Below are 20,020 nucleotides of genomic sequence, written 5' to 3'. Positions count from 1 at the left end.
CAAATAGGGAAAGTACAAACGGGGAAAAAATAAACATAAATATGGGTTGTATTTACAATTGCGTTTGTTCTTCACTGCTTGCTGTTTTCTTATGGCAACAGGTCACACATTTCTCTCAAATCAAATCAAATCGTGCCGAATACAATAGGTGTAGATGTTACAGTGAAATGCAACAATGCAGTTTTAAGAAAAATACCCCCAAAAAGAAATAAAAGTAACAAATAATTAAAGAGCAGCAGTAAAATAACAATAGCGAGGCTATATACAGGGGATACAGGTTAGTCAATGTAATTGTGGTAATATGTACATGAAGGTAGAGCTATTAAAGTGACTATGCATGGATAATAACAGAGAGTAGCAGTAGCATAAAAGAGTGGGAGCAATGCAAATAGTCTGCGTAGCCATTTTGATTGTACACTGCTCAAAAGAATAAAGGGAACACTAAAATAACACATCCTAGATCTGAATGAATGAAATATTCTTATTAAATACTTTTTCTTTACATAGTTGAATGTGCTGACAACAAAATCACACAAAAATGATCAATGGAAATCAAATTTATCAACCCATGGAGGCCTGGATTTGGAGTCACACTCAAAATTAAAGTGGAAAACCACACTACAGGCTGATCCAACTGATGTAAAGTCCTTAAAACAAGTCAAAATGAGGCTCAGTAGTGTGTGTGGCCTCCACGTGCCTGTATGACCTTCCTACAACACCTGGGCATGCTCCTGATGAGGTGGAGGATGGTCTCCTGAGGGATCTCCTCCCAGACCTGGACTAAAGCATCCGCCAACTCCTGGACAGTCTGTGGTGCAACGTGGCGTTGGTGGATGGAGCGAGATATGATGTCCCAGATGTGCTCAATTGGATTCAGGTCTGGGGAACGGGCGGGCCAGTCCATAGCATCAATGCCTTCCTCTTGCAGGAACTGCTGACAATCTCCAGCCACATGAGGTCTAACATTGTCTTGCATTAGGAGGAACCCAGGGCCAACCGCAACAGCATATGGTCTCACAAGGGGTCTGAGGATCTCATCTCGGTACCTAATGGCAGTCAGGCTACCTCTGGCGAGCACATGGAGGGCTGTGCGGCCCCCCAAAGAAATGCCACCCAACACCATGACTGACCCACCGCCAAACCGGTCATGCTGGAGGATGTTGCAGGCAGCAGAACGTTCTCCACGGCGTCTCCAGACTCTGTCACGTCTGTCACGTGCTCAGTGTGAACCTGCTTTCATCTGTGAAGAGCACAGGGCGCCAGTGGCGAATTTGCCAATCTTGGTGTTCTCTGGCAAATGCCAAACGTCCTGCACCGTGTTGGGCTGTAACCACAACCCCCACCTGTGGACGTCGGGCCCTCATACCACCCTCATGGAGTCTGTTTCTGACCGTTTGAGCAGACACATGCACATTTGTGGCCTGCAGGAGGTCATTTTGCAGGGCTCTGGCAGTGCTCCTCCTGCTCCTCCTAGAACAAAGGCAGAGGTAGCGGTCCTGCTGCTGGGTTGTTGCCCTCCTACGGCCTCCTCCACTTCTCCTGATGTACTGGCCTGTCTCTTGGTAGCGCCTCCATGCTCTGGACACTACGCTGACAGACACAGCAAACCTTCTTGCCACAGCTCACATTGATGTGCCATCCTTGATGAGCTGCACTACCTGAGCCCCTTTTGTGGGTTGCAGACTCCGTCTCATGCTACCACTAGAGTGAAAGCACCGCCAGCATTCAAAAGTGACCAAAACATCAGCCAGGAAGCATAGGAACTGAGAAGTGGTCTGTTGTCACCACCTGCAGAACCACTCCTTTATTGGGGGTGTCTTGCTAATTGCCTATAATTTCCATCTGTTGTCTATTCCATTTGCACAACAGCATGTGAAATTTATTGTCAATCAGTGTTGCTTCCTAAGTGGACAGTTTGATTTCACAGAAGTGTGATTGACTTGGAGTTACATTGTTGTTTAAGTGTTCCCTTTATTTTTTTGAGCAGTGTATGTTCAGGTGTCTTAAGGCTTGGTGGTAGAAGCTGTTTAGAAGCCTCTTTGACCTAGACTTGGCCCTCCGGTACCGCTTGCCGTGCTGTAGCAGAGAGAACAGTCTATGACTAGGGTGGCTGGAGTATTTGACCATTTTTAGGGCCTTCCTCTGATACCGCCTGATATATATGTTCTGTATGGCAGGAAGCGTGCCCCAGTGATATAGTGAGCCGTGTGCACTAGCCTCTGTCGTGCCTTGTGGTTGCAATACCAGGCAGTGATGCATCCTGTCAGCATGCTCTCGCTGGTGCAGCTGTAGAACCTTTTGAGGATCTGAAGGCCCTAAAAATGGTCTCTCCCTCTCTCTGTCAATTCAAAGGGCTTTATTGGCATGGGAAACATACTTTCTCAATAGCAAGGCTATGCTCACTGAGTCTGTACATAGTCAAAGCTTTCCTTAAGTTTGGGTCAGTCACAGTGGTACTCTCTTTTTAGTGTCAAATAGCATTCTAGTTTGCTCAGTTTTCTTTGTTAATTCTTTCAAATGTGTCGAGTAGTTTTCTTATTGTTTTCTCATGATTTGGTTGGGTCTAATTGTGTTGCTGTCCTGGGGCTCTGTGGGGTGTGTTTCTGCATGTGAACAGAGCCCCAGGACCAGCTTGCTTAGGGGACTCTTCTCCAGGTTCCCTAAGCAAGCTTACAGATGGCTGTAGAATTTTTATAATTAGCGGGTATCTGCCTAATTCTGCTCTGCATGCATTATTAGAGAAGTGGTTTATCCATAAATCTCTGTTTTGGATAGATAACTCTTTGAGTGCTTTCCAATTTTCCCAGAAGTGGTTAGATTCTATGGATTTTTCAATTACATTGAGCTGATTTCTGACGTGCTGTTCATTCTTTTTCCGTAGTGTATTTCTGTATTGTTTTAGTGATTCACCATAGTGAAGGTGTAGGCTCAGGTTTTCTGGGTCTCTATATTTTTGGTTGGTTAGGTTTCTCAATGTCTTAGGTTTTTGCATTCTTCATCAAACCATTTGTAATTGTTGTTAATTTTCTTAGGCTGCCTGCTTGAAATGTTTGGATTTCATAGGGAAGCTGAGAGGTCAAATATACTGTTTAGATTGTTAAGTTTACACCTTCACTATTACAGTGAAACCTTTTGTCCAGGAAGTTGTCTAGAAGGGATTGCATTTGTTGTTGCCTAATTGTTTTTTGGTAGGTCTTCTACACTACTTTCCTTCCACCTATAGCATTTCTTAATGTTACTCAGTTCCTTTGGCTTTGATGCCTCATGATTGAGTATTGCTCTGTTCAGGTAGACTTTAATTTTGCTGTGGTCTGATAGGGGTGTCAGTGGGCTGACTGTGAATGCTCTGAGAGACTATGGGTTGAGGTCAGTGATAAATTATTCTACAGTACTACTGCCAAGGAATGAGCTGTAGGTACAGACCCACCGTGCGACAGAGTGGCAGGAGTTGTGACCTGTTTTTGTTGGTAGTTTTGTCATAGTTGTGTCTAGGGGGAGGGAATGCCGTCATCTCCATGTACAGTGCCTTGCGAAAGTATTCGGCCCCCTTGAACTTTGCAACCTTTTGCCACATTTCAGGCTTCAAACATAAAGATATAAAACTGTATTTTTTTGTGAAGAATCAACAACAAGTGGGACACAATCATGAAGTGGAACGACATTTATTGGATATTTCAAACTTTTTTAACAAATCAAAAACAGAAAAATTGGGCGTGCAATATTATTCAGCCCCCTTAAGTTAATACTTTGTAGCGCCACCTTTTGCTGCGATTACAGCTGTAAGTCGCTTGGGGTATGTCTCTATCAGTTTTGCACATCGAGAGACTGACATTTTTTCCCATTCCTCCTTGCAAAACAGCTCGAGCTCAGTGAGGTTGGATGGAGAGCATTTGTGAACAGCAGTTTTCAGTTCTTTCCACAGATTCTCGATTGGATTCAGGTCAGGACTTTGACTTGGCCATTCTAACACCTGGATATGTTTATTTTTTAACTATTCCATTGTAGATTTTGCTTTATGTTTTGGATCATTGTCTTGTTGGAAGACATCTCCGTCCCAGTCTCAGGTCTTTTGCAGACTCCATCAGGTTTTCTTCCAGAATGGTCCTGTATTTGGCTCCATCCATCTTCCCATCAATTTTAACCATCTTCCCTGTCCCTGCTGAAGAAGAGCAGGCCCAAACCATGATGCTGCCACCACCATGTTTGACAGTGGGGATGGTGTGTTCAGCTGTGTTGCTTTTACGCCAAACATAACGTTTTGCATTGTTGCCAAAAAGTTCAATTTTGGTTTCATCTGACCAGAGCACCTTCTTCCACATGTTTGGTGTGTCTCCCAGGTGGCTTGTGGCAAACTTTAAACAACACTTTTTATGGATATCTGCAAGAAATGGCTTTCTTCTTGCCACTCTTCCATAAAGGCCAGATTTGTGCAATATACGACTGATTGTTGTCCTATGGACAGAGTCTCCCACCTCAGCTGTAGATCTCTGCAGTTCATCCAGAGTGATCATGGGCCTCTTGGCTGCATCTCTGATCAGTCTTCTCCTTGTATGAGCTGAAAGTTTAGAGGGACGGCCAGGTCTTGGTAGATTTGCAGTGGTCTGATACTCCTTCCATTTCAATATTATCGCTTGCACAGTGCTCCTTGGGATGTTTAAAGCTTGGGAAATCTTTTTGTATCCAAATCCGGCTTTAAACTTCTTCACAACAGTATCTCGGACCTGCCTGGTGTGTTCCTTGTTCTTCATGATGCTCTCTGCTCACAGTGCAGGTGCATTTATACGGAGACTTGATTACACACAGGTGGATTGTATTTATCATCATTAGTCATTTAGGTCAACATTGGATCATTCAGAGATCCTCACTGAACTTCTGGAGAGAGTTTGCTGCACTGAAAGTAAAGGGGCTGAATAATTTTGCACGCCCACTTTTTCTGTTTTTGATTTGTTAAAAAAGTTTGAAATATCCAATAAATGTCGTTCCACTTCATGATTGTGTCCCACTTGTTGTTGATTCTTCACAAAAAAATACAGTTTTATATCTTTATGTTTGAAGCCTGAAATGTGGCAAAAGGTCGCAAAGTTCAAGGTGGCCGAATACTTTCGCAAGGCACTGTAGGTGTTTGTCCCCCTGTGTGCTAAGAGTGTCAGGTTATTGTCCAGTTCTGGCATTTAGGTCGCCACAGACTAGTACATGTCCCTGAGCCAGGAAAGGGTTGATCTCCCCCTCTAGGATGGAGAAGCTGTCATCGTTAAAGTATGGGGATTCTGCTGGGGGGATATAGGTAGCACACATGAGGACATTTTTCATTGTTAAGATAATTTCCTCAAAAATGTCTAGCCAGATGTAAAATGTTCCTGTTTTGACTAATTTAATAGTAGGTTAGGTCTGCTTCATACTAAATTAGCATACCCCCTGAGTCTCTTCCCTGTTTCACACCTGGTAGTTTGGTGGATGGGACTACCAGCTCTCTGTAACCTAGAGGGCAACCAGTTGGTTCATCTCCTCTATACCAGGTTTCTTGTAGGATGACATTGTCTGTATTTCCAATTTATTTGATGAAGTCCAGGTTCCTGCTATTTAGGCCAAAGGCAGATGGACCTTGTCTCTCTCTCTCTCTCTCTGTCTGTCTGTCTGTCCGAAGTAACAATTGTCATGACGTTGCCCTGTTGGGGGAGGTTATAGCATAGCTTCATAAGGTCCGATAGAGACCCAATCCTTTTCTTCCTCAGTCTTCTCCCACTTTCATTCAAACCCAACCCCCTTTCTTTGTGTAACCAGACATCATATTGGTTTAGCCCGTCAGGTACGTTTTCTTTTATGACAATATTAGGAATTAATGTATGATCCATCCTGCGTATATGTAATTTTGTGTGATTGTTTGGGGAATTAGTAAATAAATAATTAAACCGGATTTTGTATTGCTGATTTGACTTGTTAGCCAAGGTTCGTGAATATAACCAAGAATTTTACGTCGTTCAGATGAGACTGAATATGCTGATGATTAATAATTGACTGCTATTGATATAAAAGATTAAGATTAACAGCTCTATGAACATTCTTCCGTGGTGCCCCGACTTCCTAGTTAATTACATTTACATGATTAGTTTAATCAGGTAATATTGATTACAGAGAAATGATTTTATAAAATAGCATGTCATATCATTTAATCCATAGTAAAGACATGATACAATGTTTATTACAGCAAAGGTACAGGACGGCAGGCAGGCTCAGGGTCAGGTCAGGCAGAGGTCGGTAATCCAGAGGTGGGGCAAAGGTACAGGACGGCAGGCAGGCTCAGGGTCAGGCAGGTGGGTACAGGGTCAGGCCAGGCAAGGGTAAAAAACCAGGAGGATGAGAAAAGAGACAGGGGAAAAGCAGGAGCTGACACAAAAACTCTGGTAGATTTGACAAACAAGACGAACTGGCAATAGACAAATAGAGAACACGGGTATAAATACACGGGATAATGAGGAAGATGGGCGACACCTGGAGAGGGGTGGAGACGATCACAAAGACAGGTGAAACAGATCAGGATGTGAGATGCTCAATTAGTCTAAAGAAGGCCAGTTTTAATGCTCCTTTAATCACCACACCAGTTTTCAGCTGTGCTAACATAATTGCAAAAGTGTTTTCTAATGATCAATTATCCTTTTAAAATGATAAACTTGGATTAGCTAACACAACGTGCCATTGGAACACAGGAGTGATGGTTGCTGATAATGGGCCTCTGTAAGCCTATGTAGATGTTCCATGTTTCCAGCTACAATAGTCATTTACAACATTGACAATGTCTACACTGTATTTCTGATAAATTTGATGTTATTTTAATGGACAAAAAAATTAGCTTTACTTTCAAAGTAATTTTTCCAGCAATTGTTTACAGACAGATTATTTCACTTATAATTCACTGTATGATGTCATGGTCTTTTAGAAGCTTCTGATAGGCTAATTGACATAATTTGAGTCAATTGGAGGTGTAAACAGCTGAAGGGTGGGGCTGGAGAAGGACTGACCATCAATGATATCAAAATGATATTTTGAACCATGTTTTGAGGCTACACAATGTTTTATTTACAATTACAATTTGTTGATTTGATATCTGTTATGAACGACTGACTGGCATGAGACCCTGGGATTAGCCCTACTCTGTGTGTGTGTGTGTGTGTGTGTGTGGTTGTGTATGTGTGTTTGTAAGTGTGTGCTTTTGTGTGTGTGTGTTGGTGTGTCTCAATACCTTTTTTATCCCACTGAGATAAAGCCTAGGTATTAGTTCTAGGAGCTAACAGGACAAGGGGCAGATTATGTTTGGTCGGGTTCAAAACGCACATTGTTCCCTTTCCACAGAGGTAGCATCTTCTCTCCTGTGTAACGCTGTTGTGAAGTTAACACAGCGTACAAACACACCTCCTCCATTTAGGGGGAAAGAGTAGGACCGTCATTTATGCTTGTGTGACATTGACACACACATGCACGCACGCACATGCACACACACACATCAGTGTAGGTTTGCATTAGTGTGGTTGGCTGCATGTATGTGCTCTACTTTCTCCACAGGGAAGGGAAGAGGGCTGCATTAACCAAGTGTGTGTGTGTGTGTGTGTGTGTGTGTGTGTGTGTGTGTACCATCCGTACTAATGCAATCTAGTTCTGCTGGCAGAACACTGGCCTCGGTCATAAGGGCATGAGGGGGAGAAAGAGAAATACAGGCAGGGAGACAGAGAGAAGATGGGGGAGAGAGTTAAAAAGGAAAGGGGGAGGTGGAGACAGAGAAGATGGGGGAGAGAGTTAAAGAGGAAAGGGGGAGGTGGAGACAGAGAGAAGATGGGGGAGAGAGTTAAAGAGGAAAGGGGGAGGTGGAGACAGAGAGAAGATGGGGGAGAGAGTTACAGAGGAAAGGGGAGAGTGAGAGAGAGACAAGAGCGAGAGAAAAAGAAAGAAAGAAGGGTGATGAGAGAGGTAGAGGTAGTAGGCAGTGGTGTAGTGTACCCCATACTTGTCTGTCTGTCTGTCTGTCTATCTACAGTCTGAATGTCATGTTAGAGTCCTGTCTATGTGGGCCTACATACAGTCATATTATATATTAAATTGGGAATTCAGAGGTGGGAAGCCCTGTTTGGGGGAGTTCTGGTTAGGTTTAGGGTTTAGCCAGCTTTGAACATAAATTCAGGATAAGGCATGAACCAGGATGTGGACATGAAGCTAGGGTTGTGGTTTAGGCTAGGGTTAGGGGGTTGGTTAAGGCTAGGGTTAGGGTAGTGGTTGAGGTTAGGGTAGTGGCTAAGGGTTAGGGTAGTGGTTGAGGGTTAGGGTAGTGGTTGAGGGTTGAGGGTTAGGGTAGTGGCTAAGGGTTAGGGTAGTGGTTGAGGGTTAGGGTAGTGGTTGAGGGTTAGGGTAGTGGCTGAGGGTTAGGGTAGTGGTTGAGGGTTACGGTGGTGTTTGAGGCTAGGGTTAGGGTAGTGATGGGGGTTAGGGTAGTGGTTGAGGGTTAGGGTAGTGGCTGAGGCTAGGGTTAGGGTAGTGGCTGAGGTTAGGGTAGTGGTTGAGGGTTAGCGTAGTGGCTGAGGGTTAGCGTAGTGGCTGAGGGTTAAGGTAGTGGCTGAGGGTTAAGGTAGTGGCTGAGGGTTAAGGTAGTGGCTGAGGTTTAGGGTAGTGGTTGAGGTTAGGGTTAGGGTAGTGGTTGAGGGTTAGGGTAGTGGCTGAGGGTTAGGGTAGTGGTTGAGGGTTACGGTGGTGTTTGAGGGTAGGTTTAGGGTAGTGATGGGGGTTAGGGTAGTGGTTGAGGGTTAGGGTAGTGGCTGAGGTTAGGGTAGTGGTTGAGGGTTAGCGTTGTGGCTGAGGGGTAAGGTAGTGGCTGAGGTTTAGGGTAGTGGTTGAGGCTAGGGTTAGAGTAGTGGCTGAGGTTAGGGTAGTGGTTGAGGGTTAGCGTAGTGGCTGAGGGTTAAGGTAGTGGCTGAGGTTTAGGGTAGTGGCTGAGGTTAGGGTAGTGGTTGAGGATTAGGGTAGTGGTTGAGGGGTAGGGTAGTGGTTGAGGGTTAGGGTAGTGGTTGAGGGTTAGGGTAGTGGTTGAGGGTTAGGGTAGTGGTTGAGGGTTAGGGTAGTGGCTGAGGATTAGGGTAGTGGCTGAGGGTTAGGGTAGTGGCTGAGGTTAGATTAGTGGCTGAGGCTATGGATAGGGTAGTGGCTGAGGGTTAGGGTAGTGGTTGAGGGTTAGGGTAGTGGCTGAGGGTTAGGGTAGTGGCTGAGGGTTAGGGTAGTGGCTGAGGGTTAGGGTAGTGGTTATGGTTAGGGTAGTGGCTGAGGTTAGAGTAGTGGCTGAGGCTATGGATAGGGTAGTGGCTGAGGGTTAGGGTAGTGGCTGAGGGTTAAGGTAGTGGCTGAGGCTAAGTTTAGGGTAGTGACTGAGGGTTAGGGTAGGGGTTGAGGGTTAGGGTAGGGGTTGAGGGTTAGGGTAGGGGTTGAGGGTTAGGGTAGTGGTTGAGGATTAGGGTAGTGGTTGATGGTAGTGGTTGAGGGTTAGGGTAGTGGTTGAGGCTAGGGTAGTGGTTGAGGTTAGGGTAGTGGTTGAGGCTAGGGTTAGGGTAGTGGTTGAGGCTAGGGTTAGGGTAGTGGTAGTGGTTGAGGGTTAGGGTAGTGGCTGAGGGTAGTGGTAGTGGTTGAGGGTTATGGTTAGGGTAGTGGCTGAGGGTTAGGGTAGTGGTTGAGGGTTAGCGTAGTGGTTGAGGCTAGGGTAGTGGTTGAGGGTTGTGGTTGTGGTTGAGGCAAGGATAGTGGTTGTGGTTGAGGCTAGGGGTTGTGGTTGAGGCTAGGGTAGTGGTTGAGGCTAGGGTAGTGGTTGAAGCTAGGGTAGTGGTTGAGGCTAGGGTAGTGGTTGAGGCTAGGGTAGTGGTTGTGTTTGAGGCTAGGGTATTGGTTGTGGTTGAGGCTAGGGTAGTGGTTGAGGCTAGGGTAGTGGTTGTGGTTGAGGCTAGGGGTTGTGGTTGAGGCTAGGGTAGTGGTTGTGGTTGAGGCTAGGGTAGTGGTTGTGGTTGAGGCTAGGGTAGTGGTTGTGGTTGAGGCTAGGGGTTGTGGTTGAGGCTAGGGTAGTGGTTGAGGCTAGGGTAGTAGTTGAGGCTAGGGTAGTGGTTGAGGCTAGGGTAGTGGTTGTGGTTGAGGCTAGGGTAGTGGTTGAGGCTAGGGTAGTTGTTGTGGTTGAGGCTATGGTAGTGGTTGAGGCTAGGGTAGTGGTTGTGGTTGAGGCTAGGGTTAGAGGTGAACCAAAGTGTGGACATGAAGCTGATGGGGGAATGACTTAGGGATTTCCCAGACACAAATCAGATAGTAATTTGAGCTGTCAGTGTCCATGGTAACACATGTCATCCAATAACAGGGCTATTAATTTCAATCCTACCCTTGGTTTGTGAGAACAACCTCTGGGAGGCTGTAGGTTATCAAATTAGAATGGACAATTTAGGCCCTGTCATCGCCGTGTGTGTGTGCATGGGGAGACAGAGAGATGTGACAGAAAGCAAATGAGGGATTAGAGAGACATGGAAAGAGAGAGAGATGGAGAGAGGATGAGGGAGAGATACATTTGTTTGGGGCGGCATGTAGCCTAGTGGTTAGAGCATTGGGCCAGTAACTGAAAGGTTGCTGGATGGAATCCCCGAGCTGACAAGGTAAATGTCTGCCCCTGAACTAGACAGTTTACCCACTTTTCCTAGGCCGTCATTGTAAATAAGAACGTTTTCTTGACTGACTTGCCTAGTTCAATAAAGGTTCAATAAAAAATACAAAATGAATGTATACTGAAACATGGATCTTTCCTGTCACCTGTTGCTGGTAGCAACACATCCATGTCATGTGTAACATGTTTATTGAGTTATTCAAATCAAATCAAAGTTTATTTGTCACATGCGCCGAATACAACAGGTGTAAACCTTACAGTGAAATGCTTACTTACAGGCTCTAACCAATGGTGTGGGGGAAAAAGGTATGTGTGTGTGTGTGTGCGTAGGTAAGTAAAGAAATAAAACAACAGTGAAAAGACATTTGAAAAAAGAGTAGCAAGGCTATATACAGACACCTGTTAGTCAGGCTTATTTAGGTAGTATGTACATGTAGGTATCGTTAAAGTGACTATGCATATATGATGAACAGAGAGAAGCAGAAGTGTAAAAAGAGGGGTTGGCGGGTGGTGGATCACAATGCAGATAGCCCGGGTCGCCAATGTGCATGTACTGGGCCGTACGCACTACCCTCTGTAGTGCCTTGCGGTTGGAGGCTAAGCACCTGCCGTACCAGGCAGTGATGCAACCGGTCAGGATGCTCTCGATGTTGCAGCTGTAGAACCTTTTGAGGATCTCAGGACCCATGCCAAATCTTTTTAGTTTCCTGAGAGGGAATAAGCTTTGTCGTGCCCTCTTCACGACTGTCTTGGTATGTTTGGACAAATCTAGTTTGTTGTTGATGTGGACACCAAGGAATTTGAAGCTCTCAACCTGCTCCACTACAGCCCTGTCGATGAGAATGGGGACGTGCTCGGTGCTCCTTTTCCTGTAGTCCACAATCATCTCCTTAGTCTTGGTTACGTTGAGGGATAGGTTGTTATTCTGGCACCACCCGGCCAGGTCTCTGATCTCCTCCCTATAGTCTGTCTCGTCGTTGTCGGTTATCAGGCCTACCACTGTTGTGTCGTCAGCAAACTTAATGATGGTGTTGGAGTCGTGCCTGGCCATGCAGTCGTGGGTGAACAGGGAGTACAGGAGGGGACTGAGCATGCACCCCTGGGGTGCTCCAGTGTTGAGGATCAGCGTGGCAGATGTGTTGCTACTTACCCTCACCACCTGGGGGCGGCCTGTCCGGAAGTCCAGGATAAAGTTGCAGAGGGAGGTGTGTAGTCCCAGGATCCTTAGCTTGGTGATGAGCTTTGAGGGTACTATGGTGTTGAATGCTGAGCTGTAGTCAACGAACAGCATTCTCACATAGGTGTTCCTTTTGTCCAGGTGGGAAAGGGCAGTGTGGAGTGCAATAGAGATTGCATCATCTATGGATCTGTTTGGGCGGTATGCAAATTGGAGTGGGTCTAGGGTTTCTGGGATAATGGTGTTGATGTGAGCCATTACCAGCCTTTCAAAGCACTTCATGGCTACGGATATGAATGCTACGCGTCTGTAGTCATTTAGGCAAGTTACCTTTGTGTTCTTGGGCACAGGGACTATGGTGGTCTGCTTGAAGCATGTTGGTATTTCAGACTCAATCAGGGACATGTTGAAAATGTCAGTGAAGACACCTGCCAGTTGGTCAGCACATGCCCGGAGCACATGTCCTGGTAATCCGTCTGGCCCCGCAGCCTTGTGTATGTTGACCTGTTTAAAGGTCTTACTCACGTCGGCTACGGAGAGTGTGATCACACAGTCGTCCGGAACAGCTGATGCTCCCATGCATGCCTCAGTGTTGCTTGCCTCGAAGCGAGCATAGAAGTGATTTAGCTCATCTGGTAGGCTTGTGTCACTGGACAGCTCGCGGTTGTGCTTCCCTTTGTAGTCTGTAATAGTTTGCAAGCCCTGCCACATCCGACGAACGTCGGAGCCGGTGTAGTATGATTCAATCTTAGCCCTGTATTGATGCTTTGCCTGTTTGATGGTTCGTCGCAGGGCATTGCTGTATTTCTTTTAAGCTTCCGGGTAAGCTTCCGAGTCCCTCACCTTGAAAGCGGCAGCTCTACCCTTTAGCTCAGTGCGAATGTTGCCTGTAATCCATGGCTTCTGGTTGGGGTATGTACGTACATTCACTGTGGGGATGACGTCCTCAATGCACTTATTGATAAAGCCTGATGTGGCCTGATGTGGTGTATTCCTCAATGTCACCGGAAGAATCCCGGAGCATGTTCCAGTCTGTGATAGCAAAACAGTCCTGTAGTGTAGTATCTGCTTCATCTGACCATTTTTTTATAGACAGAGTCACTGGGGATTCCTGCTTTAATTTTTGCTCTTAAGCAGGAATCAGGAGGATAGAGTTGTGGTCGGATTTACCAAATGGAGGGCGAGGGAGAGCTTTGTACGCGTCTCTGTGTGGAGTACAGGTGACATGTTGATAGAGATTTGGTAGAACTGATTTCAGTTTCCCTGCATTAAAGTCTCCGGCCACTAGGAGCGCCGCCTCTGGGTGAGTGGTTTCCTGTTTGCTTATTTCCTTATACAGCTGACTGAGTGCGGTCTTAGTGCCAGCATCTGTCTGTGGTGGTAAAAAAAAGCCATGAAAAGTATAGCTGAGAACTCTCTAGGCAAGTGGTGTGGCCTGCAGTTTATCACAATATACTCAACTTCAGGCGAGCCCCCCCCCCCCCGTCTTACCGGAGTGTGCTGTTCAATCTTGCCGGTGCAGCGTGTATCCCGCTAGCTGAATATCCATGTCGTCATTCAGCCAAGATTCTGTGAAGCATAGGATATTACAGTTTTTGATGTCCCGTTGATAGGATATTCGTGATCTTACCTCGTCTAGTTTATTGTCCAATGATTGCACATTGGCGAGTAATGTTGACGGTAATGGCAGCTTTCCTAGTTGTCTTCTGTGGGTCCAGACGGGGCATCCGGCTCTTCGTCCTCTGCGTCACTTTCTTTTGTGAATAATTGGGATGTCTGCCCTGTGGGGTGTTTGGAGAATATCGTGTGAGTCCTGCTTGTTGTTGAAGAAATCTTTGTCTAATCCGAGGTGAGTGATCGCTGTCCTGATATCCAGAAGCTCTTTTCTTCCGTAAGATACGGTTGCAAAAACATTATGTACAAAATAATTTACAAATATCGCAAAAAAAACAAACACATAATAGCACAATTGGTTAGGAGACCGTAAAACGGCGGCCATCTCCTCCGGCGCCATTTTTTTCAGTATGATGGTTATTGATAATTGGTTATTGAACTTCAATAGCATTGAGGAAATACTTTCCACTGACAAGTACATGCAGCTCACATTTATCTGAGTGGTGGGTTTCACCAGTTTGAGAGGGAATCCCTCATGGGTCGAAGAAATCAAAATAAAATCGAATTTGATTTGTCACATGCGTCCAATACAACAGGTTTAGTCCTTACAGTGAAATGCTTACTTACAAGCCCTTAACCGACAATGCAGTTTTAAGGGAAAAAAAGTGTTACGGTATTTACGAAAATAAACTGAAGTAAAATAATAAATTAAATAGAAAAATAACAAATAATTAAGGAGCGACAATAAAATAACAGTAGCGGGGCTAAATACAGGGGGTACCGGTACAGAATCAATGTGCGGGGGCACCGGTTAGTTGAGGTAATTGAGGTAATATGTATTTGTAGGCAGAGGTAAAGTGACTATGCGTGGATAATAAACAGAGAATAGCAGCAACGTAAAACTGGGGGTGGGGGAGGGACAATGTAAATAGTCAGGGTAGCCATTTTATTGTTCAGGAGTCTTATGACTTGGTGGTAGAAGCTGTTAAGAAGCCTTTTGTATCTAAACTTGGTGCTCCGGTACTGCTTGCCATGCGGTAGCAGAGAGAACAGTCCATGACTTTGCCAATTTTTTGGGCCTTCATCTGACACTGCCTGGTATAGAGGTCCTGGTTGGCAGGAAGCTTTGCCCCAGTGATTTACTGGGTGTCCGCATTACCCTCTGTAGTACCTTGCGGTTGGAGGCCTTTAGGGGTCAATACACACACACGCTGGGCCTAAACAGTTAACGTCAGACGAACATCGGACTAACGTCAGACCTGCCACTCTGAATCAGGCCTCTCCGTTTCAGTCTGTGACTTTGTAGCTCTCCCCGAGGTGTGGGGAGACATGCACATACACACATTAATACATACACACGCATACACACACATTAAATCACACACACATGTACACAGCAGAACCCCTACCCCATCCCAAGCACAAACACAGGGACAATGATGAGCTGTGACAGTGTGTCCTGTAGGAAGGAACCATCACCCCAAAATAAACCTCTCCTGAGGGCAAAAGAGCAGACAACAGACTACACACACTACTCAACACAACCCTCTAACCGTATTGCAAACACACACACACACACACAGGAAACCCCTCTACCTCAATCTAACACACACACACACACTGGGTGCCCCGTAGACTGTGTGAGTACCCATTGGAACAGATGCTGTAATTGCGAGTAAATGTGGTGCTGTTATTTATTCATGTTGTGATGGGCGGAGCAGTCAGATGAAATGTGATGCTTATCACTCTAAACTACAGACACACGCACACACACACACACGGGCAGTCAGGCATGCTGAAATGTGATGCTTATCACTCTAAACTACAGACACACACACACACACGGGCAGTCAGATGCTTATCACTCTAATAATATCCACGAACAAGAGACATGACACAGACCATAAACACAAGCCGAGAGATAGAAGGGGAGGAGAGTAAGAGGGTGGCAGTGAGGGGGAAGATGGAGTGAATGAAAGATGGCGGCAGAGAGAGCGGGAGGGAGTGTGAGATATAGAAAGTGAAGTTGGGAGGTTGGTGTGTTGGAGTTAGGGAATGAGAGAGGAAGGGATAGAGGGTGAAGAACCGAGGCACTGGACGATAGCAGAATCGCAATACTCGTTAGTATCGTGGTAAGAAAACAAAACACAATACACAATTGAACTACTTTAGGAAAACAGCCCTAAAGAAACAAACATCATTATGTTGTCATCCAGAGTCACAAGTATTACAGCACACATTCCAGCGTTCACCACTGTAACAAGACGCATCCAATTGCAACGTCCGAGATAGTTATAACGCCGGAAGCTGCTTGCTGATTTGACAGCTCCGACGCAGTTACACCTCCGACTAGGGCTGTAGCGGTCATTACATTTTGTCAGCCTGTGATTGTCAAGCAAATAACTGCCGGTCTCACGGTAATTGACCTTTAATTAACATAAACAAGAGAAGCTAGACAAGGGTGTGCGCTGTCACCATATCAATTCGTTATGCGCATCGAAATACTAGCAATTAAAATCAGATCCAATAACAACATTAGAGGATTAGAAATCCAAGGCTTAAAAACAGAGGTGTCCATGTATGCCGATGACTCAAGTTTTATATTAAGTCCGCAAGCTAGATCCTTGATAAGTGTCCTTGATAAGTGTACAATATTACGTATTTCATCTTTAAAAAATACAACTTTTACATGACCCTGCAGTTTACCTATAAAATGGGCTGATGGTGAGTAGATACTCTGTATTCATATCACAAAGATATAAATAAGCTCTCCACAATGAATTTCAATAGAAAACTTGTAAAAATAGACAAGATCCTGCAACCATGGAGAGGTTGTCTATTTATGATTAACTCCTTATTCATATGTCAGTTTACTCACTTGCTTATGGCCCTGCCTACTCCTGATGATTCGTTTTTCAAATCTTATGAGCAAATAATATTTTGTTTTATCTGGGACGTTAATCCAGACAAAATAAAGCGTGCCTATCAACAGTTGAAGTTGGAAGTTTACATACACTTGGGTTGGAGTCATTAAAACTAGTTTTTCAACCACTCCACAAATTTCCTGTTGACAAACTATAGTTTTGGCAAGTCGGTTAGGACATCTACTTTATGCATGACACAAGTAATTTTTCCAACATTTGTTTACAGACAGATTATTTCACTTATTCATTGTATCACAATTGCAGTGGGTCATAAGTTTACATACACTAAGATGACTGTGCCTTTAAACAGCTTGGAAAATTCCAGAAAATTATGTCATGGCTTTAGAAGCTACTGATAGGCTAATTTACATAATTTGAGTAAATTGGAGGTTGGCCGCTCAGCAAGGAAGAAACCACTGCTCCAAAACCGCTATAAAAAAGACAGACTACGGTTTGAAACTGCACATGGGGACAAAGATCATACTTTTTGGAGAAATGTCCTCTGGTCTGATGAAACAAAAATAGAACTGTTTGGCCATAATGACAATCGTTATGTTTGGAGGAAAAAGGGAGAGGCTTGCAAACCGAAGAACACCATCCCAAATGTGAAGCACGGGGGTGGCAGCATCATGTTGTGGGGGTGCTTTGCTGCAGGTGGGACTGGTGCACTTCACAAAATAGATGGCATCATGAGGCAGGAACATTATGTGGATATATTGAAGCAACATCTCAAGACATCAGTCTGGAAGTTAAAGCTTGGTTGCAATGGGTCTTCCAATTGGACAATGACCCGAAGCATACTTCCAAAGTTGTGACAAAATGGCTTAAGGACAACAAAGTCAAGATATTGGTGTGGCCGTCACAAAGCCCTGACCTCAATCCCATAGAACATTTGTGGGCAGAACTGAAAAAGCGTGTGCGAGCGAGGAGGCCTACAAACCTGACTCGGTTACACCAGCTCTGTCAGGAGGAATGGGCCAAAATTCACACAACTTATTGTGGGAAGCTTGTGGAAGGCTACCCGAAATGTTTGACCCAAGTTAAACAATTTAAAGGCAATGCTACCAAATACTAATTGAGTGTATGTAAACTCCTGACCCACTGGGAATGTGATGAAATAAATAAAAGCTGAAATAAATCATTCTCTCTACTATTATTCTGACATTTCACATGCTTAAAATAAAGTGGTGATCCTAACTGACCTAAAACAGGGAATTATTACTAGGATTAAATGTCAGGAATTGTGAAATACTGAGTTTAAATGTAATTGGCTAAGGTGTATGTAAACTTCCGACTTCAACTGTATAGAATGAATATGAATGGGGTGGGTTGAGATTATTAAATATATGTTGATATAGGACTTGTTTTACTGTGGGTATAGATACTTTTGTACCTGTTTCCTCCAGCATCTTCACAAGGTCCTTTGCTGTTGTTCTGGGATTGATTAGCACCAAAGTACATTCATCTCTAGGAGACGGAACGAGTCTTCATCCTGAGCGGTATGGCGGCTGCTTGGTCCCATGGTGTTTATACTTGCGTACTATTGTTTGTACAGATGAACGTGGTACCTTCAGGCGTTTGGAAATTCCACCCAAGGATGAAACAGACTTGTGGACAATTGTCTACAATTTTTTTCTGAGGTCTTGGCTGAGGTCTTGAAGGTAGGCCTTGAAGTACATCCACAGGTACATTGACTCAACTGGTGTCAATTAGCCTATCAGATGCTCCTAAAGCCATGACATCATTTTCTAGAATTTTCTAAGCTGTTTAAAGGCACAGTCAATTTAGTGTATGTAAACTCCTGACTCATTGGAATTGTGATAGATTATTTCACTTAAAATTCACTCTGTCTGTAAACAATTTGAAAAATGACTTGTGTTATGCACAAAGTACTTAAATCATACAATGTGATTTTCTGGATTTTTGTTTTGGATTCTGTCTCTCACAGTTGAAGTGTACCTATGATAAAAATTACAGACCTCTACATGCTTTGTAAGTAGGAAAACCTGCATAATTGGCAGTGTATCAAATACTTGTTCTCCCCACTGTATGTTTTGATTTGTAATACATTCTAAGGCTGCATGATGCGACTCTAATGATGATTTGAAAAAAGTTGCATGAAAGGCATATGCTCTTCTTTTTTTGTGCAGGCTGTACACACTTCATCAGTCTCTCATTCACAATTTGACAAGCACTTGATAATGCCTCGGATTTCCCGGCTGCTTCCTTTTGGTGTGGCCGTAATGCCCCCTAAATAAATTCATGCCTTTTGTGGTCAGTGACCTCTCACTCATATGGCTCTCCGTCATGTGATCGGGTCTTTTTCACAGGCTACAAGTGAAGACAGACACATCGGGGACGCAACTGTGCGCGTCCTTATCCAATTCCGAGGCGCATATTGAAGAACTGTCCACATTTACTTTTCGTTAGCCAACAAAATGAATAGGCCTAACGAACAACAAAATGAATAGGCCTAACGAACAACAAAATGAATAGGCCTAACGAACAACAAAATGAATAGGCCTAACGAACAACAAAATGAATAGGCCTAACGAACAACAAAATGAATAGGCCTAACGAACAACAAAATGAATAGGCCTAACGAACAACAAAATTAATAGGCCTAACGAACAACAAAATTAATAGGCCTAACGAACAACAAAAGCACTATTCCCCATAGTACAAAAGTTGACCTATTCTATAAAAGAAATAAATATTCCAAACCTAGTCTGGGACAGTGGTGGGATGCGATAGATCCCAAATTAATACAACCACTAGAATTTTAAAAAACTGTTTTAAGCAATGAGCCTGACGCAACAGATGAGAATGTTTATGTTAAAATGTTGATAAACTATTAGGATATTTCTTCACATTATAAGTGCAGCAATGTGAACACGACAGTAGCAGGAAAACACCCTTCTCAAAAGTGACCACAAATGTGATTATGTATGTAATGCTTTTATTATAAAGGTGCATTTCTATGTATGTCAGTTATGCTCTACACTTGTTGTAAAGCGGATTAATGTGCCTAATTTTATGAAATTATTTGGCCACTTTAGTTGTGATACAAACCATATAGGCCTATGGGCTGGGCTACATGAGGTGTGCTGTCGTTGCATTAAACTGGGCATCATTCACAAATGATAATATATAATTTACAAGTGATAGGCTAATATTGTCACCCATCATGGGGGCGGCAGGTAGACTAGTGGTTAGAGCATTGGGCCAGTAACCACTAGGTAGCCTAGTGGTTAGAGCATTGGGCCAGTAACCACTAGGTAGCCTAGTGGTTAGAGCGTTGGGCCAGTAACCACTAGGTAGCCTAGTGGTTAGAGCATTGGGCCAGTAACCACTAGGTAGCCTAGTGGTTAGAGTGTTAGGCCAGTAACCACTAGGTAGCCTAGTGGTTAGAGTGTTAGGCCAGTAACCACTAGGTAGCCTAGTGGTTAGAGTGTTGGGCCAGTAACCACTAGGTAGCCTAGTGGTTAGAGCGTTGGGCCAGTAACCACTAGGTAGCCTAGTGGTTAGAGCGTTGGGCCAGTAACCACTAGGTAGCCTAGTGGTTAGAGCGTTGGGCCAGTAACCACTAGGTAGCCTAGTGGTTAGAGCGTTGGGCCAGTAACCACTAGGTAGCCTAGT

The 20,020-nt window shown here is 44.4% G+C and overlaps 1 protein-coding gene across 1 annotated transcript in view; it reads left to right on the top strand.

Moving 5' to 3' along the window:
- The window catches only part of LOC139382868 (aminoadipate-semialdehyde dehydrogenase-phosphopantetheinyl transferase), a 33,707-nt gene extending 13,970 nt beyond the window's left edge, over positions 1–19,737 (top strand). The window contains exon 7 of the mRNA XM_071127111.1: positions 17,937–19,737. The gene's annotated coding sequence lies outside the window, so the exon portion shown is untranslated. The remainder of the gene's footprint in view (positions 1–17,936) is intronic.
- The last annotated feature ends 283 nt before the right edge of the window (positions 19,738–20,020 follow it).

The sequence above is a fragment of the Oncorhynchus clarkii genome, chromosome 24 (assembly GCF_045791955.1).
Source record: "Oncorhynchus clarkii lewisi isolate Uvic-CL-2024 chromosome 24, UVic_Ocla_1.0, whole genome shotgun sequence".
Taxonomy (NCBI): Eukaryota; Metazoa; Chordata; class Actinopteri; order Salmoniformes; family Salmonidae; genus Oncorhynchus; species Oncorhynchus clarkii.
Note: the sequence above shows the minus strand (reverse complement) of the source record. Positions and strands in the feature narration are given on the sequence as shown.